We start from the raw sequence: 13966 nt of genomic DNA, 5'->3' as shown, positions 1-13966 counted from the left end.
AGAGCAAGGCTCATAAAGAAACAAGCCAGGACACTGATTTTTCATCTTTACAAGGTGTTTCAGCCAGAGCTGGTTCTGAGGCATTTGGCATGTTGTCAGAGTTCAGCATGGAAGTAAATACCCTGTGATCCCTGCCATGCCCTCCATGTTGTACCCAAGGTAAATTTTTATGATGGGAGTGAAACATGAGGAAAAAACATGGGAAAAACATGTTTGCACGTTTTTCCATGGTGCAATTATTCAGAAATAATAAGCTCTGAACTGGCAATCTCCTTGTTGTCCTACACTGCATTCTCCTGTGAGATCTGACAGATCTCCTGTAGATCTGTGCTGACTGGGAGGACAGACAGACAGACAGACAGGCATCTCCAGCCAGAATCACAGGCACTCCTGCACCCCTAGACAGAGGAATGCCATTAGAGTGAATATTAAAGCTCATGGCAATCCCAATCTCTCTGGATTCTCACTCCCTTTGCCATAGGAACACGTGCCAAAGCACAGTTAATCTCAATTTTCCCTTCTGTGCTCCTTAGCTGAGCATCAGCTGGACTGACCTGTGCAAAAGTGATTTCATGACATTTCTGAAGACTGGAAGTCATGTACAAGAGGATGAGAAATTGTCAAAGTGGGTGTGGGTTACTTCCAATCTTTTCATGAACAAAAAAAGACCAACCCAGCATTACAGCAAGGCAGGTTTAGCAGCTCTTGGGAAAGATTTTTATAAAACCTTTAAAAGAATTGTTTTCCCTTTGTAAGTCAGCACTGTTGTTTAACACAATGGCCTCCACTTAGCAGGAGCTGAGGGTCAGCAGCCCTCCTGTGAGAGGTAAGAGAGGTGCCTCCCAGCTCTGAGAGGAGCTAAGTAGATAAAATATTGTAGCTGAAAGAGAAAATACCTGCCTGCAATGACACACGAGTGGTTTTATGTGCTGCACTTCATGTGCAGCTGGGATGCAGCTCTGAACAAACCCAGCCTGGGGAGGGAAATGCTGGGTCTGCCCCTCCCTGGGCTCCAAACCCAGCCTGGGGAGGGAAATGCTGGGTCTGCAGCTCTGAACAAACCCAGCCCCAGCCTGGGGAGGGAAATGCTGGGTCTGTCCCTCTCTGGGCTCCAAAACCTACTCTGGGGAGGGAAATGCTGGGTCTGCAGCTCCTGGGCTCCACACCCAGCCTGGGGAGGGAAATGCTGGGTCTGCCCCTCCCTGGGCTCCAAACCCAGCCTGGGGAGGGAAATGCTGGGTCTGTCCCTCCCTGGGCTCCAAACCCAGCCTGGGGAGGGAAATTCTGGGTCTGCAGCTCCTGGGCTTCAAACCCAGCCTGGGGAGGGAAATGCTGGGTCTGCCCCTCCCTGGGCTCCAAACCCAGCCTGGGGAGGGAAATTCTGGGTCTGCAGCTCCTGGGCTCCAAACCCAGCCTGGGGAGGGAAATGCTGGGTCTGCCCCTCCCTGGGCTCCAAACCCAGCCTGGGGAGGGAAATGCTGGGTCTGCCCCTCCCTGGGCTCCAAACCCAGCCTGGGGAGGGAAATTCTGGGTCTGCACCTCCCTGGGCTCCAAAACCTACTCTGGGGAGGGAAATGCTGGGTCTGCAGCTCTGAACAAACCCAGCCTGGGGAGGGAAATGCTGGGTCTGCCCCTCCCTGGGCTCCAGGAGCTCATCTCACCTGGGGCTCAGGCTGCTGAGGATGCTGAGGCAGAGAGCAGTGGCTGTGGCTGCTGCCAGCTCTGCCTCCTGCCTGCCCCTGCCCTGGCTGGGTGTCAGCCACCACCTCCTTGTCAGTGACATTTGACAAATGTCAAATGCTTTCACCTTCTCTTTCTCAGCAATTTTTGTTCTCTTTCTGCATGAAAAATAATTGATAAAAATCCCTCAGTTTTCAGAATCAGGAAAGGGAGAGGCTGAGATCTTCAGGCCCTTATAAGATTTGCACTTTGAAGGAGAGGAGTGCTTTTTTAGCTCATATTCCTTATACAAACTTCCAGTAAAAATGTAGTATAGCATTATAAATATTAGAATCTGTCCTTTTTCTAGGAAGAAGTTGGCTCTCTGAACAGCTGACTAATCTTAAACAATTCCTGAGTTTTGCTTCTGGAAATCTGAGTAATTTAAGGAATTAGTTCTGCAAAGCTGCAGTGTAGACAGCATCTACATTTCCACAGTTTTGCCTTCCCCTCTCCTAATCCTTGTGCTTGGGTCCCTTGCACCTGAACTTTTGCAAACACCCCCAGAATAACTTGCCCAGTAAAGAGTTTGCTTGAGCTACATAAATTGTTGTGGTTTAAGAAGTTGTCTGTTAGCAAATCAGGGGATGCAGAGCAGACAAGACTTCCCAAAGAGAGACAAAGGGCTGTTAATTCTAGGAAATAGGAAATGTGCAGCAAACAACAAATACCCACAAGAACATACACAGCACACACTTTTTATGTCCCAGAGGACAAAACTCAGAAGTAAAAAACCAGGAATGACAGAAAACAACCCTGCAGTATTGCTGAAAACCATTCAGCTTTAGAAGCAGAGATCAAACGTTTGCCTGTGAGAATAGACAAAAAAGATGACAAGAGGATCAGAGAACACCCTGTTGTGAGTGGGGTTCCTGCCAGGATATGAGAAGATGTTCAAATAATAAGGTTATTTTGACAATAAGAAGCATTGTGTTGGTAGGCATTTGGTATGAAAAGCAGCAAGCACTCCCCAAATAACAACAAAAAAAATATTAACAGCAATTTCAAGTGCCTGGTTGCCAGCACTGCCCTTCCTAGGTGTGAAGGAGCACAAGGATGTCTGCTTTTATGGTTATTTGTGGGGCAGAAGGGTATCTATGGTACTCATGGACAAAAAAAGTATCCTGTAAGAAGTTATCATTCTACACCAATTGACTAGGAAGGTCAGTGCTAGTGACTGACTGATTAAAAATGAGATTTATAAAAAAGAATCAGCTGAATAGCGTGCATACATGAAATATTGCAAACAACAGATAATGCACCAGGGGATTTATTACTAAAACCAATTTGATTTGTAAGCCTTAGGTAATTTACAACCTGCAGCTAAATAAGAAACAGGCTGTTCTCCTCTAGAAAACAATTCTCTTGGCAAAAAATTGAGAAAAAAACCAGCCAGAGGGGGAAAGAGGAAAAACCCACAACCCTTAAGGTGGCAGAGCTCTGTGCTCCACAGCTTCATGTGCTGCATTGTCAACCAGGCTGGCAGAGAGGAGAAAGCTGACAGCTCTCCAGAGGGGCTGTGCAGGAGTCTGGAACAGCACAGACCTGATCCTGCATGTAATGAGAGAGAGAGAGCAGAGCTGGAGGCAAATCCCTCCCTGGCTGCAGGGGAGGCACAGCCCTGCTGCTGCTGGGCCCTGGCACCCACACAGCCTCCCTGGGCTGGGGGAGCAGGCAACCAGAACCCCTGGGGTCTGCTTGCCAGAAATGCACCACAAAAAGGCATTCAACTGTACTGCTGAAACAGAACAGATTCAATTACAGCATTAAAGTACTATCATAATACTAATATATACTATAATATCATTATATACTATATTATATTAATCAATTCTATTATTAAAAGACCCCAACCTGCCCTCAAAGTGTCTTACTCAAGAATCCAGAGAACAGACAGCTAAATCAAGGAAATACTGACATGTCTGTGCTCCTCTTTTATGCCTCAGGTTAAGCACACTGGAAAATCCTCATTAGCTGACAGTTTTAGCTGAAGGTCTTGTGCACCAGGCTAGCTGAGAATATTAGGCCTCATTAAATTAAAAAAAAAATAAAGCAAAAAGGAACAAATATAGCTGTTGTAATACTCCAGTGGGTTTGTCTAATTCTGCATTAATTGGTAGCCATGTAACAGAGCTCCTGCATCCCTTGTGGAACTGCACCAAACACAGACACTGAGCTGAACACAGCAAACACAAACAACCCTTCATTTTGCTCCTGCCTATTTCTTAGTTCCTCTAACACTTTACTATTCAAACTCCTCTTCAAATAGAGGTACTGCTCCAGATTTTTACATTATACTCTCATTGCCTGACTACTGCTCTCCTCATGGCATCAGATTAAAACCAAACAGAACAAAACTGTGAGCTAAAAAAAGCCCAGGCACCAAACAAACACTGACCAAGATGAATCCCGAGCTTCAATTATCCAATGTTCCTTCATCTTGCCACATACAGCATATTTAGTTGAAATAAATAAAACACTTCTATTTCCCAGTCACCTCTGTCCATTTAAGTGGCAAAACACATTTGACTTTGTAATGAACTGCAGAGCTGTTTAAATAGCTCCGTGTTTTGGAATTAAGCCATAGGCCCCATGAAATCACTCATTACCACCAAGTCTGCTGATTAGAGCCCCAGGCAAGTGCAAGGGCAGTCAGCTCTCTAAGAGCACAGCCTCCAGGCCCAGACATGACTCACTGCCAGCTCTGGCTTCTCTTAGGTTTGCCATCCCTTCCAGAACACAGCTTCAACAGAGATGCCTTGGAAAGGCACATCTCTGGCAGATCACTCATTCATAAATGTGAGCAGTGAACACACAGGCTCCCAGAACAGCCAAAAACCAGGACAACCCTCATTTCCAGTCTCTAGGTCACTGACAAGAAGCCTGGCAAAGCTGCACCCAGGATACACTGAATTTACCAGATGCCATCTGCCTGAGTATAGCATTGTGCTCTTTGTTGACAGAGTGACAAAACTATTTGTTGTTTCTTTAAAAAGGAAAAAAAAACTTAGAAGTTTCTTGTTTTAATTAGGTAAAAAAGACACTTCATAAGATCCAACTCAAAAAAAACCATCTATCACCTGTGTTCAATAGATCTGACAGACCTGTGAATGCAACCCCTCAGTACATGAGGAAAGGGGGACATGTCCTGGACCCCAGAGGGGACAGCAGGGACACCACTCCCTCCTTCAAGAATGGCAGGACAGAGACTGATCCCTTCATGAATAATATAATAATTTATCCATTAATAATATTTAAATATTTGCATAAAATATTATATATCACTTATTCTTCAAATAAGTAAAGCAAATTCTGCAGCCCAGATTTACAGGATTACCTTCAGCAAAGGATCACAGGCTACTCAAACATGGCTCTAAGCAGGGAATACATTCATTAAATCATCATTAAATCACCATTAAATCATCATTAAACCATTTTGCTCACTTTATGTTCAGTTTGTATATATATATATATATATATATAAAATTATACCTGGTTATGTAAACATTTGAGTACTTATAACCCATGGATATTTTCTTTACAAATCTGTTACAAAACAAGCCCAACCTTAGTTTCTTTAAACCAAGGCTGACTTGCCTTTTTTACATATATTCCAAATTGTTTTTTTCTATCACTATAATGTCTGATGGACTGTGGTGGTGGGTGTCACAGCTGCCAAGCTCCTCAAACTTTGGTTTTGTGTCTGCAGCTACCAAGCTGTTCAAGGCTGTGGCTCAAAGCAAGTCTATTTTCAGTTTTTCTGGTGTACAACCATATTTCACACAGAGCTGAGACCAGTGTTCAGACTTCTTATCAACTGCAGGTTTAATATCACACCATAGCATCACAGTGTGCTGTCAGTGGAATCAAAATGTGAATTCACTGCTAGAGAGGAGCAGGATTTATTTTCATGCTCTCTAACCACACACAGCCACAGAAATATGTATCTGGGAGACAGGGAGGGAGGAGGGAAGTGAGGTTTTTCAAAGGTACAAAGATGAATTTCTTGCTGATTCAATAATATATAATTATATATTATATAAGGTGAAAACATAGCTATGCACTTCAATGTTTTAGAGATAAATATACAGATAATGGAATAAAAGCTATCTGTAACACTTGCACTCTTTGAAACCACACTCCTACATTATAAACCCTTCACTATTTTATCAATACAGTTTCTTACTTAAGGCATATTCTTCCTTACAACTACAGAAACAGAAGTTTATGATTTTTCTACTTAATGTCTGTGTACTTTATTTTTACATCAATCCAAGCTCCTCCCAAGGCTGCAGATCAAACCCTCCCCTATCTGTGGAAGTTTCTACCTTTCCCTTTCCCACAAACTTTTCTCCTTGGAAATGAAACTGAGGCAGTTAAGTTGAAAAAAATTTCCCTGTTCTTGTTCTCCTCTGGACATGGAGAAGAACATCCAAGAGCAGCAATGAACCCAAACAAGTTTTGTGCTTTTTAAGGCAAATTCTTTGCAGGTGTCCCTTTGGGCCATGGCAGCTCTGAGGATTCCCCAGCATTATTTGATGCTCATGTCCTTTCCCAGCCCTGAGCTCAGCTTCCTCCCACTCCAAGGCTGTTGGTCAGGCAGCCAAGCCTGCCAGGAGGATGGCAGCAGCTCTGCTCCTGCAAATTACCCTGCCAGCCAAGGGCTGCTGGGGGAGAGGGGCAAGCCCACTGCTCAGGCAGCAGGAGCTGAGTAATTAGCTGGTGTAATGAAGAGTGAGGGAAGGAGAGGTGCAGGGCTGTACTGTCAGCAAAATCCTCCTCGGAGGCTCTGCTGAACAATGCCCTGCTGAGCCCCCAGTAATCTCTACACATGGCTGCCCATGAAGAGAGTAATTAAGAAATGTCATTGCCTCCTTGGGAAAATACCACTGTGTCTCAAAAGAATGATGATAATCTCCAGAACAGCCCTGTTCTCTCTCTCTCTCTCCTCTTTGTTTTGGTGGGGAATAAAATGAGTTACAACGCCAGGCTTTTGTTCTTCCCTTTGTCACACACCAACCCAAACAAAGCTGGGCTGGCTGAGCTGAGACAAAGCTGCATTTAGAACTGAGTGCAGCCCCTCCCAAAATCTCCATGACTGGGGAAGCCACATCTGCACTGGGCATCCCTGCAGTAAGGAGCATTTGGAAGCCAAGCACAAGGCAAGTAAAATCTTAGAAACTCATGTAAACTCAAGCTTCCTATACAAGCCTGAATTCTGGATCCATCAGGCACCCAGTGAATTGGTGAGAGGCAGCACCACAGCCCTCACCAAGGGCCAGGGAGGCCCATGCAGGGTTGCTGCTCCAGGTGAGCCCTGAAGGGCAGCACACCTGCAGAGGTGTGCAGCTGTGTCACCTGGGAGAAAGGCCAACAGCCCCAGGCCAAGGGAACCAGAGAAGGGTTGATCTTCCAGCACTGGGCCAGGCTGGTGCCATCCCTCACTGGTGACCTTTGAAATGGTCATTCCTTAGAGGAGAAATACTCATTCTTTATCCATCCTCCTAAAACTCTGTCCCTGTTAATTGATGCTGCCTGGATTTAAAGTGATCTCAGTGGCTGTGACCTGCAGCTTCCCAACAGACAGACAGACAGACACTAAAGGTTTTTCAGAGAATTTCACACTGCTGGGGAGCAATGCCAGGAGTCCTTGAGGAAGCTGCAAACATCTCTGCCATTCTTTCTGTCCCTGCCTCCAAGATATCTACCCCTGGAAATGCAGGAGAGCCAAACCCCATCTGGCTTGTCACAGCTGTACCTGGATAAATATCAGCAATCCCCTCTCACAAGGGGTGATGAATTACACAGCAAAGATTTCACAGGGAAAGAGGTGATTGCAGCAGTCTGCTAATGAGGCTGATCAATTCAAACCCTTCCTTCCTTCCCCAAAATTTCATTCCAGGTTGTTTACTCTGCTCTCTGAAATTAAGCAGTTGTGTCTACACAGCTAACACACCTTTGATTCTGCAATTCACTGAACATTTGGATGGCACTGGAAGTCAATATTTGCAGCTGGAGAGCAGACAGTCGAGAGTTTAAACATAACTCTTGCTATTTCTATTTATTCCAGCTTATTTTTTCTGCCACAGTGGAAGGGATAAGACAAAATTTCATCTAAAAGGTGGTTTTGGGTTCCACAGTGCTAAAGGTTCCCACTGAGGGATGGCAGCTGCCAGCACAACACCTGGGCAGAGCCAGCTTGGGGCACAAGCACAGCACACCTTCGTGGCCCCTGAGATTCTGAGCAAGGTTTTCTGCAGGTAGGATTACATACAGAATGCTGATGCCATGGAAAAGTAATACATGAGAATAAAATAAAATAAAATAAAATAAAATAAAATAAAATAAAATAAAATAAAATAAAATAAAATAAAATAAAATAAAATAAAATAAAATAAAAATTAAAATGGAAAAAATAATAATAATAATAGAAGTTATATATAATATATAAATATAAGAATAATATTAATGGATAAATTATTATTCTACATTATAAGAATTAGAACTATTATTCTACAAAATTTATAATAATAATAATTAAAAAACAAAATAGCAACAACAATAATAACAAGAATAATACATGATGGTATATCATATATGTACCATATAATATATAGTACATAAAATATAGAAAAATGATTTATTATTATTAATATTAGGATAATATAATAACTAATATTTGATTATATAGTATGTAAATATTTAAATATTATTAATGGATAAAGTATTATTATTATTATTCTACAAATATAATAATAATAACAATAATAAAAAAAACCCAATCCAGCAATAATAATAATAACAAGAATAATACATAATGATATATATGTACTATATAATATACAGTACATAAAATATGATTGGTTATTACTATTATTAGGTTAATATAATAACTAATATTAGGTTATATATATTATGTAAATATTTAAATATTATTAATGGGAAAAGTATTATTATTATTATTCTACAAACATTATAATAATAACAATAATAAAAAACCCCAAACCAGCAGTAATAATTATAATAAGAATAATACATAATGATATATATGTACTATATAATATATAGTACATAAAATATATAAACCTGATGGGTTATTATTACTAATAATAAGTTATATATAATATATTATGTAAATATTTAAATCATATTAATGGATAAATTATTATTATCATTCTACAAAGATTATAATAATAACAATAATAAAAAAAACCAAAATAGCAACAACAATAATAATAACAAGAATAATACATAATGATAGATAATATATGTACTATATAATATATAGTACATAAAATATATAAATCTGATGGGTTATTATTAATAATAAGTTATATATAATATTTTATGCAAATATTTAAATATTAATAATGGATAAATTATTATATTATTCTGCAAACATTGTAATAATAACAATAATTAAAAAATCCTAAAATAGCAACAACAATAATAAGAAGAAGAATAATACATAATGATAGATAATATATGTACTATATAATATATAGTACATAAAATGTATAAATATGATGGATTATTATTATTATAATAAGTTATATATAATATATTATGTAAATATTTAAATAATATTAATGGATAAATTATTATTATTATTATTATACAAACATAATAATAATAAGAATAATTAAAAAACCCCAAAATAGCAACAACAATAATAATAAGAATAATACATAATGATAGATAATATATGTACTATATAATATATAGTAAATGAAATTTATAAATATGATGGGCTGTTGTTGTTGTTGTTATTATTATTATTATTATTATTATTATTATTATTATTATTATTATTATTATTATTATTATTATTCCTCCCACCATTTTCCAGCCCCCACAAGTTTTGGCCATTCTCCAAAGGAGCCTGCTGGGTCTGTCTAGCTTCCCAATTTGCAGACATTACTGCTGGTTTTAGTCTGGCTTTCCCCCTCAGGATATAGCTGAAACCAATCAGGTAAGTAATTAGGCAAAAGGTGATCACAGCGAGGTTAAAAATATAATGGCAAAATGAGTATTTAAAAAGAGCTGAATATACAGTTTGGAGAAAATGGAATTGATGGAAAATGACAACTCCTCGTGGGCAGAAAGGGGACTGGAAAAAGTAAGGATTTTTTAATGGCTCTTGGAGGAAAGGCAAAGTATTTTTAATTTTTACACTGAATTATTGCAAAAATACTAAAAAAAGATTAAAGCCTGTTAAAAGTCCAAATGGAGAATTACCCCTGCAGCAGACACATAACCTAGCCTGATAAAGCTGCAATCCCTGCAAAGGCTATTTTAAGAGTTTTGGCTTCCTCTGTATCCTTCTCTGCCTCTTTCTACAGCAAATGCATTTTTCCTCAGCTGGGGATTGCTGGGTTTCTACAAATACAACAGGAATTTTCTACATAAGTCCTAAACTCTCAGCAATGATGTCCCCAAGTCTTTCATTCTGAGCAAAACTGGCAGAAAAACAAAGTGTACAAGGACATGTTTAACTGACACAGTTAGCATCCTAAATCTCCCTTGGATTCCAGGTACAGAACCAATTCTGGAGCAGTGGGCTGTGCCCCTTCCTGCCCACTCCTGTTAATCTTGTGTACAGGGCTCCTGAACCAGGTGTTGGCAACAAGCTCAGGTCATTTGGAGGGTTTCTTATCAAGTCTGGCTGGCCAGGAATCCTTTTGGAAAGCTGAGTCCCTCACAAAATGATTTATCACTTCTGTACAGCTGACCTCCCATTTTATTTCTATTTAGCTTGAACAAATCCCCACAGATGCTTGGACTCCAATGGATTTTTTTGCAACTAGAGAGGATTTGCTCACCTATTTTCAAAGGGATTTGCAGTAGAACATGAAGCTTTGGGTCTGTAGTGTTTTTGCTAAATACCTGACTGAATGGGGAGATACAGCTTCATCAAAAAGCCACTCCATATTCTAACAGGGCTCTCCAGAGGAGAAGGAACCACAGAGTTTCAAAGCACCAGAGAAACACTTGGCTGAGCACTCCAGGGCCCTGTAAAACATTCCTTTTGTGGGCTACTCTGCCATGAAGCTGTAAAATGGGAAAAGAGAGAGAAGGGTAAAAAATGGACCTGGTGGAGAAAGGGGGGAAATTACATTTAATAGGGATATAAAATTCCACCTGACTCAGATCAAATGCTTCTGTCATTGCTGTCAGGCAAAATTATGGCATCAGTATGAACAGTGCATGCTTTGGAACCTGTAGTCCTACTTTTCTTATTGATTTGTGGCCAAGGGTCAGTGCAGCATCCCTGAAGAAGGACATGTGTGTACAGGGCTGGGTGTGCAAGCATGTGCATATTCTGTTTCATTTTTCTCCCATTTGCCCCATGAACACCTTTTCAAACACATCCATTCTTGTGACAACAGGTTCAATCTGCAATTCACCATCTGCCTAAACAACATCAACCTTCATGCAACCTTCTGTTATTATTATTGTTTGGCTTTGTCTGAAATTCAAAACCCCCCTAAGAGAAGGTGGAGGGACAACCCTTGCACTTGGCCTCATCTGTTCCATGACACACACACACACACATCCACTGGAAACTGCATTTCAGGTGGATTTCCAGTTTCTTTGTGCCATTTGGGCATGGTGTCTCCAACACAACCACAGGAGCTGCAGGAAAAGATGCCCATTAACCCCTTCAAGGTTCATTTCATGGTTGCACTCATCAAACTGCCAACAGCAAAGTGAAGCAGTTTTTCTCAGACTTTTGCAGATGCTGAGATTAATATTTCTGCAATATTAAAGATATCTTTATATAAAATGTAAACTTTAATATGTCAAATTGTTGCTTAGACAGTGGCAGTAACTTGAATTGCTTCTCAACTACACACTTTGATCCAGGGAGGAGAAATCTAAAAAAAGCATTTTCAGAGACAAGACTTGGCTTAATTTTCTTATTGCTGAAAAGAACATGCTGGGCCCTGGCTTCCCACCAATATTCAGCCTTTAGCTTCTTCTGCTCCCTCTCCTTGCAGACCACCCTGCTCAGTTCCAAACTGACCTTCCCCCTGTTGCTACCAGTATCTATTAGCAAAATATTTCCATAACCACTGCACCATTCACTTCCATCATGCACTTGACCTTCAGAAATGGGGTTGGCAGTGACTGCTCTCTGCCCCAAACCCCTCTGAAATCTGACCTTGTGGGAAGGAGGGGTTTTGGAGTGATGAGGTCTGAGTCCACTTGCTCATGTTTTACCCTCTTTTCCCTCCCTGTGTGATTGCATGGGCACAGGTTGAACAGATTTGGAATTAAATACAAGGTGGCCACTATAACCAAGCCCCCAGACGTGCCTGGATCTCTGGGAAGGCTGGATCTGGGTTGGGATGATGAAATTTCTGCTCCTCTCTGGTGAGGGTGGGAGCCTTTAGACCTCCCAGTAGGAAGTGCTGCCATGGGAATGCTGGAGTCCCAGCTCCACAGAGGCTGAAGGAGAAATCTGAGGATTTTGACACCAGTGATGGCAAAGATGTGTCACTTTGAGAATGAACATCTTTGTTTTGTTTCTGCATGCTTGTTTGCTCTAAATGCCTCAGCTAAGCCTCAGTAGCAATATTTCACTGTGAGAGCATTATCTCCTGACAATTATGCAATTCTATTAACATCATTGCCTTTTTAATCTATGAAAGGTTACATTAAACAGAAAGAAGACACACAGGAGACTAGAGAAAGGAAAGTACCAGGGCTTTCAGGATAAAAAAAAAAAAAGGAGAAAGATTATTCAAATGATTATCCTGACATTTATTTTTATATGATGAAAAATAGAACAAGAAGCATAACACTGTTTTGGTGACCTGAATGCCAGCAGAAAGTAAATTAAAACTCACAAAATAAATGCAAAGGACAGGACAGATTCTTCCCTCTGTTCAGATATGTTTACAAGGATGGGGTGAATAAAATTTAATGGGAAATTGCTATTTTGTGGATCTGTCTGCAGCAGCCATTACTGAACTGCCTGAAAAAGCAGATGGAAGGGGATGATTTAAGGTTTGCCAGCTCACAGAGACCCCTCACTGCCTAAAGAGTCAAGGAAAACCAAAACCAACCACCACTCTTGAAATATTAGCAGTGTAACAGCCTTCAGTGCCACGGGGAGAAAAACCAAGTGACATTTATGCACTGCCCAGCACAGGATGAATGTTCCAGCAAATCTTCCAGCAGCCAAGCCCTTCCCACAGTCCAGCCCCAGGAAGATTCATTCCAAACCCCCAAGCCCAAGAGAGTTGCCTGCAGCAAAGAGGAGCTCCAGGCTTTCTCTGCCCCTGCAGCATCACAGCGATGAAAATACAACAGCTGCACAGAATTTGCTTTTTTTTCTTAATTCACAAAGCTGGGGGGGGAAAATCTCCTAATGAATCTAACAGGTTATACATTGAATTCTTTGCTCAGCTCTCCCCAGAAGGCTCCCAGTCTTGGCTGTAATTCAAACTCCTCTCAGTGTCCCAACATCCCATCTCTCTGGCTGGGGTCTCTGTACAAATCACCAACAGGACAGGGCAGAGCTGTGAGCAGACACAGAAATGTCAGAAGGAGCTCTCAAGGTCACTACTTCAACCTCTGTCTCAAAGCAAGACTATCACCAGTGCTGAGTCTACTATTTAAATATTTCATGTGTTTTTAAAACAAACCAGCAAGTGGCAAATGTGTTTTTTGAATGGTTCATTTCTTCATGGGCACTGAGGAGGGATCTATGAATGAAACCACCACACATCTCTGTCCAGCTCTAAGTCACTGGACCTGTGAGGTGACCAGCTGTTATTCAACTTACACTGAGCTCCAACCATGAAAAAACATCACTCCCACTTGCAGGCATGGTTTTCCTACTGAAGTCTGCTTGAAATAAAACTGGAATAACTGGCTGCACCAAGGCAATGGAGCAGCATTTGGGAACACCACATTTTCTCTTCCTCCAGGCTGAGTTTTTCACAGAAGTCTGAGCTATTTAGGCACTGAAAGTTTGTTGATATTCCAACAACTCTGTTACAGAAGTGTCACACACCAGCATCACCTACACACACCATTGGCCAATAATGACACATGTGGGCAATACTAATACAGCTTGTTTCTGCAGGAAACATTAAATTAGTCCCTGTGGGGACGAGTATTATGGGCTGTAGTGCCAGCCCAAGCCTCTATGACAATACAAGCCAGGAGACTGCAGTCTGAACCACGCTGAACCTAATGAGACATGGCAGCTTTGGAAAGCCATCTATAGTTTTCT

At 41.0% G+C, this 13966-nt stretch overlaps 1 protein-coding gene across 1 annotated transcript in view; it reads right to left on the bottom strand.

The window, feature by feature from the left end:
* Positions 1-13966, bottom strand: part of ERBB4 (erb-b2 receptor tyrosine kinase 4) — a 322438-nt gene that overhangs the window by 37408 nt on the left and 271064 nt on the right. The gene's annotated exons all lie outside the window — the stretch shown is intronic.

The sequence above is a fragment of the Haemorhous mexicanus genome, chromosome 26, assembly GCF_027477595.1.
Source record: "Haemorhous mexicanus isolate bHaeMex1 chromosome 26, bHaeMex1.pri, whole genome shotgun sequence".
NCBI lineage: Eukaryota > Metazoa > Chordata > Aves > Passeriformes > Fringillidae > Haemorhous > Haemorhous mexicanus.
This window is presented reverse-complemented; position numbering and strand designations above follow the sequence as displayed.